This window comes from Monodon monoceros, unplaced genomic scaffold, assembly GCF_005190385.1.
Source record: "Monodon monoceros isolate NGI ecotype Baffin Bay Population unplaced genomic scaffold, NGI_Narwhal_1 Super_Scaffold_18, whole genome shotgun sequence".
Lineage (NCBI taxonomy): Eukaryota > Metazoa > Chordata > Mammalia > Artiodactyla > Monodontidae > Monodon > Monodon monoceros.
Genome location: NW_021703774.1, coordinates 46,989,788 through 47,003,114, shown reverse-complemented (window position 1 = coordinate 47,003,114; position 13,327 = coordinate 46,989,788). Strand labels below are relative to the sequence as shown.

Sequence of the window (13,327 nt, the reverse complement as noted above, 5' to 3'; positions counted from 1 at the left end):
TCAGTGAGGGGCACCAAGAGGTATAGATTTGTTGGTTGCTGTCTTCAAAGAGCTTACCACTGGTCTGGGAAGGTATTCCGGTAGTTCCCACCCCTGGCCGCACACTAGAATCAGCTGGGAGGGAGCTTTAAAAATTTACATCGCCTGGGCTCTACTCCAGACAAGTTAAGTAGGAATAGCTAGGGGTAAAGACCTGTCATTGATTTTCTTTGTAAAGCTTCCTAGCTGATTCTAATATGTAGCTTCCCTCAAGAACCATTGCATTACATGCACATAAGTAACACGCTTAATTGTAAGACTCACTAGGGATGCTTGTTGAAAATTCTGATTCACAGGCCCTTGGAGATTTTGATTTCATGTGGTTTTGAATAGTTGGTGAGCTGAGCTACATTTTTTACACGTGCCCCTGGTGATTCATGTGATCAGGCATGTTGGGAAAGTTCTGAGTTGGTGTACAAGACAGGGCTATCTAACTGTTTGTGTGGGATGTTAGAGTGACCACTGAAGTGTCTTCCACCTCCCAGAGTCTGATCTCAACAAGTTCTGAAAGGCATGGTGCAGAGTCTAAGTTCTAAAATGAAAGGGTGGGGAGGTGTGTGCTTTGATGCATAGGAGGCCTAGGGGGGCAAAGCAATTTGGGCAAATTGTCTTTGTAAACAGGTGCTCATAAAGGTCTGTACCCTCCTATGCATACAGCCAGCCCACCCCAAGGCAGATCCGTTTGGAGCAATCATCCATCTTACTTGCCCTCCCACAGTCTACCTTTACCTTTGCTTCTAACCTGATTCCGTCTGTATAAATAATGGGTGGAACATGGGGTGGCTTACAAAAAGCCCCCTTTAGAAGGACTTCTGGACATAATCTATACCGGAAGGAAAGGAAATGCTGTCTCAGGAGAGACTCAACCAGATTGTCATGGAGGAAGAGCCAGGGTCTGCATAAAGCCCGTACAAGTAGGTACCTAGTAAATGTCCATCACTAACCTGGACCCATTCCCAAGCTCCCAGGCAGGTAGAGCTTTGCAGAAAACAGCCACAGGCTATTATGCCGAAGCTCTACAGGGCAGTGAAGAAGTCCCAAGGACCAGCATATGCCCAGAAAGCCCAGGGGGGTTGTGTGTGACCTAGAAAACCCTTGAGGACACGCTGGGATTCTCACCAGCTGTGGGGCGGCAGGAAGGAGGCCAGGGAGGTGAGGTTGAAGAGTCCAGTTGCTCCTCACTTGAGATGTGAAGGTTGTCTTGAAGCCTTGTCACTCAGATTAACCAGGCACCTCTGGAAATGACAGCACTGGCCCCACAGCGGCTGGTGTCATTTGCGGGGCTTTGGGAGGGATGGATTTCAATTATATGTGTAGACTCACCTAAGTGATGTGATAAATGCATTGAAAGCCTGAAGGGAGAAGTGTTGCATTTGAAGATAAAGGTGAGATCTGTTGGTCCTCTCTGGAGCCAAGTCTCAGAAGGTACTGAGATAAACAGGAATCACTCATCACTTACATTAGTTCCTTCGTTCATTCATTCATTCTTTCAACATATATTAGTGAGCATCTGTGATGTGTCAAGCAGTGTGCTAGGCACTGGGGAAACAGAGGGAGAAAAAAGTGCCACGATCCCTGCTCTCCTGGTGCTCTCTTCAAATTCCAGTCTCCCTCAGGTTATCTGTCCAACATAGGTATGGAGGTCACCCAGAGACAGTGAACGCAGGTGTGCTCTACCGAGGAAGCAGGGAGAAGAGGTCAAGCTGCAGATTCTCTGAAACCTTGGATTGCATGGGCTCCCAGGGCCACAGACTCACAGTACCTCTGACAATGACATCAGTCATTGAACTTCAGTTTACTGAAGGCCTCCTGCTACCCCTGTGGCTGGATCCAGACTTGAGGGAACTCAATGAGCTGTTGGGCTGATTTCCAAAAAGTGGCTGCTTATGGGGCAGAATGAACTCATGCCCACTTTGAAATGACATCACTTTCCAAAGCATTGGATCTAGGGGGAGGGCATTGAGCCAAGAGTCCACAGGCAGAGGTGATGGTCGTAGTTAGATGGGTAACTACCCCTTGATTCAGGAGAAGGTGGATGAAAAAGGCAATTTTCAGCCAGTGGAACAAGGACAAAGTCTGGCTCCTTAGGAAGAGAAGGAGCCATCAAAGTCTGGGCTTCCTTTGAGCAGGAAACTGGGGTGGAAAGCATGCCCCAGGCAGAGCTCTCTTGCAGGAGTTGGATGCACATCCTGGAGTTAGGGTTCTCTGCTACTAGAGGAAGGTTCAGAGCTGTGGTTCAAAGAAGGTTCAAAGATTGACTTTATTCAACCATTTATGAATTGGGCAGCATCCCATCTAGCCGCTGGAAAGGAGCTCTGAGGAGCTGTACAAAAAAAGAAAGACTTTTATAGGCAGAAGGGCGCTGGACCAGGAAGTTAGTGAAAAGTGGATTAGTTGTGGCAAGGTCACTTTCCTTTGGGGCGTGGCAGGGTTTTATCAGGAAGATGCTGGTGCAGATGACTCACCTGATCACTAGTGCTGAACAGGTGATTCCTGATTGACTGGTTTAAGAGTCCATTTGTGGGAGAGGCTGACACTGAAATGAAGTTCTGGATTGGTGATGTGGGGCTTAGCATAACCTGTTGTCTTGTTTTAAACACTTTTAATTTACCCAAATTCAACCATTTAGCTTGGACAGGAAAGAGGATCCAGGATGGGGAAAATAACAATTTAAATAGTACAGACTGGGCTTCCCTGGTGGTGCAGTGGTTAAGAATCCGCCTGCCAATGCAGGGGACAGGGGTTCGAGCTCTGGTCCAGGAAGATCCCACATGCCACTGAGCAACTAAGCCCGTGTGCCACAACTACTGAGCCTGTGTGCCACAACTACTGAGCCCATGTGCTGCAACTACTGAAGCCCAAGCACCTAGAGCTCATGCTCCACAACAAGAGAAGCCACTGCAATGAGAAACCTGCACACCTCAACGAAGAGTAGCCCCCGCTCACTGCAACTAGAGCAAGCCTGCACGCAGCAACGAAGACCCAACACAGCCAAAAATAAATTAATTTAAAAAATTTTTTTTTAAATAAATAGTACAGACTAATTCACCTACCACCCCTCTCCCGCTTATGCCCATTGAAAGTATGAGATTAGAGATGCCTAGGATCTTGGTTGAAAACGTGCAGATTCTGAAAGCCCATGTCAACGATACCTGAGTATTTATTTTTCTTCTCTTAATTTTAACTTAAGATTTTTTAATGACAGAACTTTACATATATATTAGAACTGGTTACACACCACTGAATTAACTATGAACAACTAGTCACCTGAGTACTCTAAATAGATGTATGTATATATGTATGTTTCTACATAGAGAAAAATTACCCACTGTGCCTTTTATTATTACCACTGCTAATAAGATGCAGATATAACTGTGTTGATTTCCCTTTCTACCACTATTCCTGGAAGGCCCAATTCACGCAGCCACTGTATTGCTTCACAAAGACCACAAAGTAAAGGGAGTCCCTATTTCCCCGTCCAATGCCTCTTCTATTCAGTGGTTACAACAAATCCGTAAGATTTATTGGCGCCAGTTATAACCAAACCATTAGGAGAACCTTCAGGTTTACACTGTATGCAGAAGCTCTCTCAAACATGTGGACTCAGTTTAACCTTTTTCTATGTAACTTAAATGCTTCCCTGGTGTTTGCATCCCTTTTCTGCCGCACAGACCCTTCCTAAATGCCTCCTGTGACCTTGTATGGCTCTGCCGTTGATTACCGTTGACTTCATTTGCATGTAGCTTTTCTCATGAGCATGCATGATTGTAAGGGTGGGGGAGAGTTCCCATTGTCAGGGCAACGTGGAGTCCTGCGTGCTGTGCTCAATTTAGTCTCTCCCAAAATTTCAACTTGGCTTGGTCACACTCCAACTGTGTTCTTGGCTTCCCTCCCTCTTGTGGTAGAAAGATGCAAAGCAGTCTACGGTTCTGCTGGCTGCTTCTTCCTGTTTTGACTGTCTCTCCCAAGGTCTCCTCCATTTGCAGACTCTCCCCTCTTCTTACGAGTTGAATTCCTTTCATTTCTTCTAATCTGGATAGGTGTTGCTTCTCCAGGACAGCACCTTCTCCCTCAGTGCTGTTCACGCCACAGATGTTACCGTGGCTCCATTATTAACTTCTAACCTTCTTCACCTGGGTGAGATGTGGCTCTCAGATCTGGCTTTCTCCCGATTCTGGGCTAAGTCTGATTTCCCTGTCGTCATTCTGGTTTTATGTTCTCTGCTCTTCGTGGTACCAGGAATATAATATACAGATTGCGGGGGTTCCCATTCGCTGTCTGCAGTTCCTCCAATCTGTGCTCTTCAAGTCCAGTCGTTTCGATCTGTATTTCATCTGTATTTTTCATCAAGCTATTTCTCTTCTCACCTGGTGTTGATAACTCATGCAGATGCGGACGTTTCTTGGAGGCGTGCCGTTTTTCGGCTCCGCAGGTGCGCCAGCTGTACCTGTTATGACTGCCTCGGTGCTCTGTACTGCTGTGGGGAAAATTTTTATACTGTTTCCTGGCTTTTGGAAAGAAGAGGCAACCTGTGGTCTGATGCTTTCTGAGAGTCTTCCTCACTCTCGGAAGTCCTTTGGTCTGTGACAGAGCCCGTGATGCTCCTTAAGTTGCCTTCTCCCAGCTACACATAGTTAATATGAGCTAAATGGTTAACAGAGAATTCACTTTTTGCCTCGTTGCTGAAAAAATAATTGTATGTATACAACATATAATTGTTGTATGTTGAAAAAATAATGCCATATCCGAGGGTTGGTGGAAAACTGCCGTCTCCAGCTTCCTGAAGTTTCTCTGATTTTATAGTATCTGCAGAGAACGTGTTCGGTGCTGAGTTCCACGCGACTAGGGAATGTTGTTTGCTCGTCTCTGCTTTAGTTTTCATCACCACCTCCTCCACATGCTCTGGGAACAGAACATACTCAGAGCTCATTTGACAGATAGGGGCCAGGAACCTACCATCATTTACGGTGTCAGAGTGATAAGGTGTGCCAGCTGACCTAGGACAAGGTGTCTAGTTGGTAAAATTTGTAGACTCCTGTAACCGATCACTCATGTTCTGGAATAGGCTGCTTTTTTCCCCACATCCCTGTCTGTGCGAGCCTGTTCCTGTGTCCTTGTAGTTGTCTGGGTCCCTGTAATACAGATGACACCTGGAATCTGATACCCAGTGTCTGTTCACCTGTGACTTGTCTAATACACAAAGGGATTAATAAGTGGATACCGGAAGTTAGTCTGCCCCTTTCCCGTGAAGGCTGAGAGGTGAAGTAGATGGGGAGGAAGATAAAAAATTGAGTTTGGACATGAATGAAAAATTTGCGATGCTTATTTGATATGGTGGTATAAGGAGAGAGTTGGGTAAATGAATTCAGGGTAGAAGCCTAGGCTGGAGATAATAAATTTGGGAGTTTTCTGTGTATAGAATGGTATTTAAAGTCCGAAGACTGGATAAACCATCAAGGAAGGAAATATCTAACTATAGAGAAGAGGTTCCAGAACTAAGTTCCAGTGTTAAGATGTGGGTGAGTTAAGGAGTTAGCAAGAAGACTGAGAAGGAGCCGTAGTGGGGCAGGGTGTCCTATAGGCCAAGGGAAGAGAGTGCTTCAGGAAGAAGTAGCAGTGATCAGCTGAATCAAATGCTGCCTAGAGATGGGTCAAGGGAGATAAGGGCTAAGAATTATTCATCAGAGGCCAGGAGGGGAAAGTGGGAGGGGCGAAAACCTGATTGGAGAAGGTTTAAGAGAGGTTTGGAGACAGCCATACAGACCGTTGTGTTGAGTTTTGTTGAAAGAGAAGCAGAGAGAGTGGGGCAGGTAGAAGAAATACCATTTGCTTTTTGGTGAGAATGAGTCATTCAAGGTAAAAACCATTGCTGCTGGAGAGAGAGGACAGTTGGTGGAGCGGCCTTCTAAAGCAGGTGAGAGGGGGTGGGCTCCTAGCCCATCAGAGCACAGGTTGGAGGGCTAGGCTTGGAGCCCAGCTTCATGGTTCATCCATAGTCCTAGGAGGGAGGCTGCAGAGGCTGGGATGGGGGGTAGACGTGGTGACGGAAGCATGTAGAAATTCCCCTATTGCTTCTATTGTCTCGATGAAATAGAAAGTCAGGTCATGAGCCGAAGGTGGGAGGAGGGAAATGCTGGAAGCTTGAGCGAGGGACTAAGTGCAGTGGGGGTCTGATCGCTGGGCAGCATTCAGGACCCACTCGGGGTTAATGGTGCTGGGGTGAAAGTGAGATCAGTGAATGTGTTGTGTTTTCCTGTAGTCAGATTTGGCCCCTGAGGTTCAGGCAAGGAAGTAGGTGGAGAGTTGGCTTTCACCAGAGTAGTTGTAACTGGTGAGCACAATCAAATGAGAATCAGGAGAGGTGGAATTTGAGCTGGGTAGGGAAGAAAGAGGTGGGGAGGTGGGGGGAGACTGTGAAAAGGGAGTAAATGGATTATAGGCCTTTTTTCAAATGTTACTCTGGAATCTCCTGGACAGATTCAGTCTATGGAGTGAGTTTGAGAAACCTGTCTCATTGCATAGAAGACGTAGGCAGTGAGCTTTAAAACCAGCTGTTCTGATTTCTAATTCGGTGCTTGAACTGCCCCCAGTAGAGGGAGAGTGAGTGAGTGAGGGGTGTATGTCCCCGTGAGCAGAGTAAGCTGTGACAGAAGGTGTGGCACACCTCCTGGGCCCTCCCAGACTTCACTCCTGGGCACCTCGCCCTGCGTCAGCCCAATTCAGAGCATTGACTGGGAAAACTTTGGGGGACTGAAACCTACCAGGCCCGCCCACCTTCCTCACTAGCATTGTACTCTGTAATCCCGTTTTCCTCCTCAGAGTGTCTTTTTCTTTTTTTTTTTTGTTTGCGGTACGCGGGCCTCTCACTGCTGTGGCCTCTCCCATTGTGGAGCACAGGCTCCGGACGTGCAGGCTCAGCGGCCATGGCTCACGGGCCCAGCCGCTCCGCGGCATGTGGGATCTTCCCTGACCGGGGCATGAACCCGCGTTCCCTGCATCGGCAGGCGGACTCTCAACCACTGCGCCACCAGGGAAGCCCCAGAGTGTCTCTTTTTAAAAACACATTGAGGTGGATGGACCTAGAGTCTGTCATACAGAGTGAAGTAAGTCAGAAAGAGAAAAACAAATGCTGTATGCTAACACATATATATGGAATCTAAAAAAAAAAAAAAAAAAAGGTTCTGAAGAACCTGGGGGCAGGACAGGAATAAAGACGCGGACGTAGAGAATGGACTTGAGGACACGGGGAGGGGGAAGGGTAAGCTGTGACAAAGTGAGAGAGTGGCATGGACATATATACACTACCAAACGTAAAATAGATAGCTAGTGGGAAGCAGCCGCATAGCACAGGGAGATCAGCTCGGTGCTTTGTGACCACCTAGAGGGGTGGGATAGGGAGGGTGGGAGGGAGACGCAAGAGGGAGGAGATATGGGAACATATGTATATGCATAGCTGATTCACTTTGTTATACAGCAGAAACTAACACACCGTTGCAAAGCAATTATACTCCAATAAAGATGTTAAAAAAAAATAAAGATATCGGCTTTTCAGGTGGAAAAAAAAAACATTTATGTTTGTAGCTTCTGCTGCTGCCTTTGGCAGCCTGTTCTCCATGTGAATCACTTGTCCTCCCTCTAAACCCTGCAATGCCTTTCTCCTTGCTCCCTGCCCGCTGGGCTGGAGCCTGGGGTCCACAGTTTCCAGTCCCTGGTTCCCTCCGTGGGATAAAAAAAAAAACTGTGGTTTGCTTTCTTTCTCCTTCCCATCCATAGCTGCTTCTACCCTGAAATTATTCCTACTCTTTCATATCCATTTTGATTTCTTAATAACTTGTCAAACCAGAGATGTCATCGTGTTTAGGGTTGATTCCAAATATGCGAAGTTTGCCTCCTGATCAGGTGCCTGAATTTCACACCACGCACTCACCAAGCCAGTCTCCAGATCTTTCACCTGTGCAGAACCATTAAGCTGGCTCAGGGCTCTTTGCCTTTCTTTTAGCCCACTCTAATACACAATTTAATTTCTGATCCGTGGCCAGAGGCCTCAGGTGCCTGGTGTGTCATGCAGCCTTAGGCTATGAGCTCTCTGTTCTGAGGCAACCCCAGGCCTTAGGACTAAGGGGCAGAAATTAACTGGGGGTGGTGTGTGGTGACTCAGTGGCTGTTTCAGGTACTTTCAACTGGCTCACCCTGGAGGCCAATTCCTTACAGAATCCCAGCCAGACTGGATGGCACAGTGCCAGCCTCTGGCACTAGGCAGCCAAAAGGTCTCTATTCATTTTTCCCTCAATTTATCATTCACTAGAAAAATATTTATTGAGGACTTTCTTTCAGTGCCCCTCAGAGTGTGGGTCGTCTTAGAATTGCCTGGGGGCAATTAATGTAATTTCAGATTCCTGGGCTCTTCCTGGGTCTAATGAACTGGCAGCTACAGAGCTAGGAAGAAGGAATCTGTATTTTTAACAAGCTCTCTTGTGATTCTGAGGCCACAGTGAAGTGTGACAGTTCCGTGTGGTTGTAATGACGGGGCCGGGGGAGGGTGAAATGGGAGCATACTAAAGAGAAAGCCTTCAGAAAGCCCGTCTCCCCCACTACATGGATTTCTACGAGGTCCTACTTTAATCAAAATTTGGGCTTCCCTGGTGGCGCAGTGGTTGAGAGTCTGCCTGCTCATGCAGCGGACCCGGGTTTGTGCCCCGGTCTGGGAAGATCCCACATGCGACACGGAGCGGCTGGGCCCGTGAACCATGGCCGCTGAGCCTGCGCGTCCAGAGCCTGTGCTCCGCAACGGGAGGGGCCACAACAGTGAGAGGCCTGCGTACCGCTAAAAAAAAAAAAAAAGTTAATAATGGGATTTCAGGGGGGAGCCCCTACTACATTCTGTATGTTACAAATTCGTATATTCTTAGTCCTAAAACCTTTGTCTGCAAAGAAAGGTATATCTTAGAATCGAGGAAGTAGAATATGATGAAAAAAAACTAATTTAAAAAGACACACGTAATCAATGTGTTCGAGACCAAATCTTCATACTTGGAGACTGTTCATGATCGCCCTGGCTTATTTGTGCAGACCTTGGAGTAAAGCTCCCTTTGCCATCTCTGTGTTCGTTTGAACTTTGTGTAAATGTGCTTAGAAGGCCGGTAGCTCTGTGTTAGTCTTTTTAAAAAATTCAGGCCTGAGCTTGTTTGCTCACAGACAGTGATGTAAGTTAGCACACTATTACTTTTCTGCATGATTGAGGATTTTCTCAGTACTATGAAACTAAAACAAAATACAGAAATAAACTGGATGTCAAAGCTGATTCAAGACTGCAGCAGGCATCCTACCCCCGGCTTTAGTGCTCATCTTCCCCAAAACCACCCTATGTTTTGAGTGACTGATTCTACATTACATACATGTTTTGTATTATAAATGCATATATATATATTAAATAGCAAAAATACATTTATGCCAAAGGTGTTCCTCTCTGTACGTTTTCTGCACTGATGTTCTGATGATCTTGTTTGAAACAATGATTTCTGTTACTAGATGTGGTATAACAGTGGTTAGGAATCCTGGGCCCACCCTTACTACCTGTGGGACCTGGACAACTTAACCTCTATGCCTTATTATCCTTATCTGTAATGTGAGGATAATTTCGGTACCCCCCTCACAGAGTTGTAGTAAGAATTAAATGAGATATCTTGGATAAAGCCCTTGACATGTGCCTAGCACATAGGAAGCACTAATGGTGTTAAATAATTATTTAGAACATTTTGTGAAAACCACTCATATAGGGGAGACAAGCAGAACGTCTTCTTCCACTGCCCACTCGCTGTCCAGATCTTCTCCTCTCTGACTGGTCCTTTCCTATCTCTCAGCCTAGCCACTTAGTACCTTTCATATGCATCGTTGCCAATCTTACATTCATGTTTTTTGAATTAGTTTTTCCTCCAAAACATTGGCCACCTCCTCCACAGAGCCTTCTCTGACTATCCCTGAAAACTCAAAGGAAAAGAGATCTTTCCTCTAAGCCCTCTCCCCGAGACCTAAACGTCAGTAGCATTCATCTGGTGTTTTTCCCAGATTCCCCTATCAGGAGTTGTCTTTTAGGTGCCTCTGTCCCTTTTCCCTTTCAAAACACCATTCTGTCTTCTGGCATCCACCACAGTTCCCCAGACATGATTATGTATTCAGTAAATATCCATCAATAGGCTAATTTCACAGAGAGGCTCTGTGAACCCACCCAGGGTGCCCTGGCTTCCAGGCCGCCCGGCTGTCAGCATATGCAGCATAGGGTCTAGGTTCAGATGAAGGAGCTGCTGTCGGGAAGGACACCGCTAATGCTGGACAGTGGGCTGTCCCCACTGTTGCTGCCGTCTGCTTTCCCTGCTGTGCTCCAGCTCAGCGCCATGCTCCCTTCTCCTGTGACAGGTAGAGGCACACACAAAAAAACCCAACTAGTGAAAAGTAGGGGGACTGTAATTTATTGGAATGTTTACACAGGGTTTGTGTGTAATTAGTAGTTAATTTCTGTGACACAGTTGGCCTTCCTGGCTTGGAACCTGGCTCTGAAATGCTCTTAAAGAGACCCAGACCTAAGAGATGGCAATCTGAGACATGGTTAGGGTTTGGGAACAGAACGAAGAGAAAGTATGCCCTGTTTTCTGTGATGGAACGTGACCAGGAACAGCCCCAAATTGAAGACTCCCTACACACACACACACAGACACACACACACACTGTTTCTGGGATCACTTTCTGCAGCTGAATCCACCTTTTACAAGTTCCTTTTTTTTTTTTTTTTTTTTTTTTTTTGCGGTACGCGGGCCTCTCACTGTTGCGGCCTCTCCCGCTGCGGAGCACAGGCTCCAGACGCGCAGGCTCAGCGGCCATGGCTCACGGGCCCAGCCGCTCCGCGACATGTGGGATCTTCCCGGACCGGGGCACGAACCCGTGTCCCCTACATTGGCAGGAGGACTCTCAACCACTGCGCCACCAGGAGAGCCCTACAAGTTCCATTTTTTACCTTTGTGAACATCAGCTTGGGATTTGACACTTACACTGAGGATAGGGGGACAGCCACTGGACCCCCTTCTGCCATGAGCCCTGTAATCGCAGGCAAAACACTTATGTCTCTTTGTAAGTGTCAGATGAATAAATAAACATGCGTTAGTCTTCTCATTAGTAATACGCGGGTAATACCACCAGCTGTTCCTAACCTCAAGAGTCTTGTAGCAATTACATGAGATAAAACATATGAAAGTGCTTTGAAAAAGACCCTCATTCTTTGCTTCATGAGTGCTTTCTTTTTTTTTTTTATTTTTCAACATCTTTATTGGAGTATAATTGCTTTACAATGGTGTGTTAGTTTCTGCTGTATAACAAAGTGAATCAGCTATACATATACACATATCCCCACATCTCCTCCCTCTTGCGTCTCCCTCCTTTTTGCTTATAAGAGCTGTGTACTTATAAACTCGATTTTGCTAAGTGAGCTTTTTTTTGTTGTTTTTTGTTTTGCTTATTCAAATAGAGTATCTGATTGCTGCTGGGGGCATGTAAGGCAAATTCTCCCATCATGTTTCTTTTTCCTTAGCTTCCATTTGCTCTATGTATTGGGAGCTCTCATGGCCTGTGCTTTTGCTTTGAAGTGTAGTGTTATTTATATTATGTGCACGTTGAAAAACATACCTGTAGTTGATGCTAAAATGGCTTCTGAACACATTTTAAGTGTTCATGCCAGTTCTTACTAACTTGAATTACCTCTGGATAACTGGCGAAATGCTGATGTTACAGCTGCTCTCAAATTCTAACACACTTCAGGACTTTCTACACTTTGTGTTAGGGCAGACCTGACATTTATCTCCAGCAGTGTTCCTGAATGGGCCGGGACTGAGCCCTTGATGAAGTTTTTAGCAGTCTGGCATAATGAGAAAATAATAGCAATACAGTTTTTTGGGAAGCTAAATTTGTTCAACTTGAAGTTGAATTTTCAAAGTTAATATCTTTTCTTGGCAGAAGAAAAAGTTAACAACTGTATGGCAAGCCCATAGTCTTTTGTATTTGTTTTGAGAAAATTCTCTGATCTGTGAAAGTTGAAAAAAAAAACAAAACTGTGGTTATATAGATTTTATCTATATAATAGATTAATCTATTAATATAATTACATTGATGTAAATAATTTACTTGTGAATGCACAATATTGCTCTTAGCAGCTTGGCATGTGAGTTTTTTGTTTGTTTGTTTTTCCCCATTCTGGTGACAGTGAGCTTTTTACATTAATTTTAACAGGAATTAGTAGTTGCTTATGTGACTTGTCACCAAAGAATGAATATTTTAGAAAACCAGTTAGGCTGGCATAGCGAATACCATAAGGAATAGGTAGTATTCAACATTGGGTTGTACTCAGAAGATCTGGGTTCAAGTTCAGGTTTTATTTTCTGTCTACTCCCCCCTCCCCCATACCATGATCTTAGGCAAGTCACATGACCTCAGTGAGCCTCATCTTTCTCTTCCATTAAATTGGAACACTTAGTTCATATTATGGTTGTAAGAATTAAATCAGAATGTGTGTATGAAAGGGCTTTGTGCACCAAGATATGCTTTATAAATTTAAGGTATTGTTAAAATAGTTTAAGATTATGAACAGTGATGTTTAGAGGATTTCTGTTTTTGAGCTTCACAGTAATCGATTTTTCACGTATCATCTTTAAATGTGTTTTGGCAGATATGATCAGTGGGATCCCTAGGAAATAAGGCAGAATATATATATTTAGAATATCGTTAGGATCTTTCTCTTTCCTTTGTGCACAAAACATGGTACCGTGACCTTTTCCAACTGTTTCCTTGATGATGTAAAACAGAGCCACCACTCCCGGAGTCTTTTATAAAAAGAGCAGATTCCTAGATGAAGCAGAAAAGAAAGGGAGTGTGGGCACGTGAGTGCTTTTCCAAGGGACCCCACCTTGATCTGAATGACCGAGGTGTGCCTCCACCTGCCTTCGGGGGTGCTGCTAGGTACAGCTGTGCCATTGAATCAGAGAGGCCACCCTTCCTGATTTGGAAGGAAAGGCAGGATCGAAAGGGCGGCAGGCACGCGCACACCCAGGTGATCACGCCTCCCTCACCGCCAGTCGTGATCACATTCGAGCTCTTGGCAACGTGTCCCCCAAACCCAGGTGGGGCTGGGGTAGTTCGCCAGGCTGGTGCATCTCTGTCACAGCCTCCCTTTCTCCCAGAGTTTCCAATCAGGGCTCTCTCTCTCTCTCTCTTTCTCTCTCTCTCTCTCTCTCTCTCTCTCTCTCTC

The 13,327-nt window shown here is 45.6% G+C and overlaps 1 protein-coding gene across 1 annotated transcript in view; it reads left to right on the top strand.

The window, feature by feature from the left end:
• The window catches only part of CACNA1E (calcium voltage-gated channel subunit alpha1 E), a 367,243-nt gene that overhangs the window by 164,278 nt on the left and 189,638 nt on the right, over positions 1–13,327 (top strand). The gene's annotated exons all lie outside the window — the stretch shown is intronic.